The following is a 5,000-nucleotide window of genomic DNA, read 5'->3' as shown; positions in this document are numbered from 1 at the left end:
GCTCACTGTACGGATTCTCATGCTGAGCCATCAGCTAGGAAGCGCCCCATCCATGTCGGCACCCGTGGGCGTTGCACTCGCAGTCGCAAAAAACGCTGGGCAAATATATATCTCGGAAGAGTAACGACAGTCCGAGCCTCCTGGCGTTGCACTCGCAGCCGCAAAAAAACGCTGGGCACATATATGTCTCGGAAGAGTAACGACAGTCCGAGTCTCCTGCGTGGGAAGAGTCTTTCTAGGCCCTGACCCACGGGAAGGGTGTAGCTTCCCCCATCCCGGACATTTGACGTCGTCACACTACCGGTATTGACTAATAGACTGATTGCTGATAATCATTAGCCATACACTGGGGGAAACGGCCGACAGGGGCGGCAACATAGTGGAGCCGCAGTGTCACTAATGTACAGAGATAGAACAGTTTCGACTGGAACTAGAGTAACCGTATACACGGCACTGATTAGTAATAGATGCAGAGCCATCAGAATACAGATAATATATACAACCGTCCCTATACATGCTGAAAGACTCTGCACACAATGAGAACCACACGTCAGCCAGACACTCTTATCACACACTACTCTCTTATCACACACAATATCTAACCACCAGCATGGAAGAACATCCAGTGCATCCTCTCCGCCACATGACACAATCCACACTATCATTACCAGACCGGGAGGTCCACCCAGAAAACACAATATCCCACCCTTCCGACATCCGCACATTGCTCAGCTAAGCCACGAACACCCACACATGTCCTACACAGTGGTGCACCCAACATCACAATACTGCCTCCTGTCACAGCACACAAACAATGGCAGGAATGAAAGACACAGATCTGCCACAACCATGGAATCGGAGCGCCGCCTGTCATGAGCCAAAAGTGCATCCTGACGTGACAAATCGGATAATACCGCAGGCATCCAATTACGATAATCACTATCAACGAACCTGCCGCCCCCCCCCCCCCAATACACCTTTCCCTACAACAATGTGTATCTGAACCTACGCTATATCGTACCTTAACCTAACCTATATCGTACCTTAACCTAACCTATATCGTACCTTAACCTAACCTATATCGTACCTTAACCTAACCTATATCGTACCTTAACCTAACCTATATCGTACCTTAACCTAACCTATATCGTACCTTAACCTAACCTATATCGTACCTTAACCTAACCTATATCGTACCTTAACCTAACCTATATCGTGCCTTAACCTAACCTATATCGTGCCTTAACCTAACCTATATCGTGCCTTAACCTAACCTATATCGTGCCTTAACCTAACCTATATCGTGCCTTAACCTAACCTATATCGTGCCTTAACCTAACCTATATCGTGCCTTAACCTAACCTATATCGTGCCTTAACCTAACCTAATTTGTGCCTTAACCTAACCTAATTTGTGCCTTAACCTAACCTAATTTGTGCCTTAACCTAACCTAATTTGTGCCTTAACCTAACCTAATTTGTGCCTTAACCTAACCTAATTTGTGCCTTAACCTAACCTAATTTGTGCCTTAACCTAACCTAATTTGTGCCTTAACCTAACCTAATTTGTGCCGTAACCTAACCTAATTTGTGCCGTAACGTAACCCATGTTGTGCCGTAACGTAACCCATGTTGTGCCGTAACGTAACCCATGTTGTGCCGTAACGTAACCCATGTTGTGCCGTAACGTAACCCATGTTGTGCCGTAACGTAACCCATGTTGTGCCGTAACGTAACCCATGTTGTGCCGTAACGTAACCCATGTTGTGCCTTAACCTAACCCATGTTGTGCCTTAACCTAACCCATGTTGTGCCTTAACCTAACCCATGTTGTGCCTTAACCTAACCCATGTTGTGCCTTAACCTAACCCACGTTGTGCCTTAACCTAACCTACGTTGTGCCTTAACCTAACCTACGTTGTGCCTTAACCTAACCCATGTTGTGCCTTAACCTAACCCATGTTGTGCCTTAACCTAACCCATGTTGTGCCTTAACCTAACCCATGTTGTGCCTTAACCTAACCCATGTTGTGCCTTAACCTAACCCATGGTGTGCCTTAACCTAACCCATGGTGTGCCTTAACCTAACCCATGTTGTGCCTTAACCTAACCCATGTTGTGCCTTAACCTAACCCACGTTGTGCCTTAACCTAACCCACGTTGTGCCTTAACCTAACCCACGTTGTGCCTTAACCTAACCCACGTTGTGCCTTAACCTAACCTACGTTGTGCCTTAACCTAACCCATGTTGTGCCTTAACCTAACCCATGTTGTGCCTTAACCTAACCCATGTTGTGCCTTAACCTAACCCATGTTGTGCCTTAACCTAACCCATGGTGTGCCTTAACCTAACCCATGGTGTGCCTTAACCTAACCCATGGTGTGCCTTAACCTAACCCATGGTGTGCCTTAACCTAACCCATGTTGTGCCTTAACCTAACCCATGTTGTGCCTTAACCTAACCCATGTTGTGCCTTAACCTAACCCATGTTGTGCCTTAACCTAACCCATGTTGTGCCTTAACCTAACCCATGTTGTGCCTTAACCTAACCCATGTTGTGCCTTAACCTAACCCATGTTGTGCCTTAACCTAACCCATGTTGTGCCTTAACCTAACCCATGTTGTGCCTTAACCTAACCCATGTTGTGCCTTAACCTAACCCATGTTGTGCCTTAACCTAACCCATGTTGTGCCTTAACCTAACCCATGTTGTGCCTTAACCTAACCCATGTTGTGCCTTAACCTAACCCATGTTGTGCCTTAACCTAACCCATGTTGTGCCTTAACCTAACCCATGTTGTGCCTTAACCTAACCCATGTTGTGCCTTAACCTAACCCATGTTGTGCCTTAACCTAACCCATGTTGTGCCTTAACCTAACCCATGTTGTGCCTTAACCTAACCCATGTTGTGCCTTAACCTAACCCATGTTGTGCCTTAACCTAACCCATGTTGTGCCTTAACCTAACCCATGTTGTGCCTTAACCTAACCCATGTTGTGCCTTAACCTAACCCATGTTGTGCCTTAACCTAACCCATGTTGTGCCTTAACCTAACCCATGTTGTGCCTTAACCTAACCCATGTTGTGCCTTAACCTAACCCATGTTGTGCCTTAACCTAACCCATGTTGTGCCTTAACCTAACCCATGTTGTGCCTTAACCTAACCCATGTTGTGCCTTAACGTAACCCATGTTGTGCCTTAACGTAACCCATGTTGTGCCTTAACCTAACCTATAATGTGCCTTAACCTAACCTAAAGTGCGCCGTAACCTAAACTATATTGCGCCTTAACCTGACGCACGTTGTCGCTGAACCTGCTCTGTAATTGTTATGCAACCCGTTAAAGTAGTGTAGTGTTGCCTAACCGCAACCCTCGCAATATAGTTCGCTACTCGCACTGCCCGGTCCCCTGTGTATCGCGTCATGTTAAACACCTTGCAGGTGTTGCTGACTTTCCACATGCTCCTGCTATACACTGTAGTGTGGATAGCAGCAGGACGTACATGCCCCCCCCCCTTCCCCCCTGCCTTCGCAAGCTGGTCGGTGAGAAGTTTGCATGTTCAATGCCCTTCGCATGCCGACGTACTCAGCCTACGTTGTGGTACGGCCTGTCACCTGTCCGCCGATGTACGCAAAACCCACAAACTGTACTGCACATTGCTCCGTATGTACTGAATGATACATCGTGGCCCATGTGACCGTATGACGACAGCGCCTAGCAACGGCGGACCATACAGTCCAAATATTGTGCACGCAGCTACGTGTCGTCTCCCTATAAGAGCTGGATTGCAGTGTGGTACGCCATACAGACGTGTGGGAGGAACGGACGCCCTGGATGGCGATCAGCATGAGCAGTCTGTTGATGTAGTGGAGCGTGTATTCGGACGTAGTCGTCTCTTCTCACACACCGTGATAGCATGTTGCACCGCGTTCCACATCTGCGACATGCTGCAGAGGCGGGCTGACAGTCGTTCGCGCAATGGACACCGCATACGTACGGGGTCTACCTTCCACGTGTTCTCTAGGCGTGCACATGTTGTTGCGTCTATGTGGGCAGACGTAGTGTGTTGTGACACCTGACACAGGCATGCAATACTCGTTGCAAATGGCGATGGACGTGTACGTTTGCTGGTGACGTTACGCAAATGAACAACCGGTAACCCGTTGTGGTGCGGTTGTTCTCGCTAGAGGTGAATCAGTGTTGGCGACGATCGGTCGAGCTATTAACCGGTTGTTTCAGGGATACCCACCATGCCCACGAACGTGAAAGGGGACCCACCATGCCCACGAACGTGAAAGGGGATCTGGGTGTGAGGCGATACGCGGCGGTGGCTGGGTGGGACCGTCCCCGGCCGGTGAGGGGGGGCCGCCCGGCGTGCTGGCAGCGCGGTGCGTGGGCGCACGCGCTACAGCCGGCTGGTGGGGGCGGCCGGTGGCAGGCGCGCCGGCCGACGGACGCGGCAGGCGGCGCAGCTGCGCGCCGGCGCCCCCTGCTCGCGGCGCCTTGCGGCCAAAGTAGGTCCTCGCGGGCCCGGTGCGAAGCGCGGTGGCCATCTGCAGTGTGCTGGTCCGATTGAGGACTTTGTGCGCTGAGGATGCGCCGCCGCCCGGCGCTCGGCGCCGCGACGCCGTCTGCTGCTCGGTCGCCCCAGCGGTTCTCGCAGGTGGTTTGTATCGCAGCTGTGCGGACGTGTTGGCGCGTGCGCTGTGCTGGGAGAGTTCGCTTCGGCACCCAAGTAGGGCTTTTGTCCTTCTGTGGCGCTGGCGTTGGAGCTGCCGGTCACCGTAGGTGGCGCGTGTTGTCTCCCGCCGGCAATGCCACGACAGCACGCTCCCGGGCCTCTGTCGGCAGCGGCAAGCTCAGTTGGGAGCACGGGTGGTCGCACCTAAAGCGTCTACTCGCCTAACTCCGGGCGATTGCGCCTCTCTCGAACCCGACCAAGTACTTAGGACGGCGCTGCGCGCCGCCGGGACCTGAGAGGGTTTCGAGGTGTGTTGT

Source organism: Schistocerca serialis, unplaced genomic scaffold, assembly GCF_023864345.2.
Source record: "Schistocerca serialis cubense isolate TAMUIC-IGC-003099 unplaced genomic scaffold, iqSchSeri2.2 HiC_scaffold_1154, whole genome shotgun sequence".
In the NCBI taxonomy this organism is placed as follows: domain Eukaryota; kingdom Metazoa; phylum Arthropoda; class Insecta; order Orthoptera; family Acrididae; genus Schistocerca; species Schistocerca serialis.
This window is presented reverse-complemented; position numbering follows the sequence as displayed.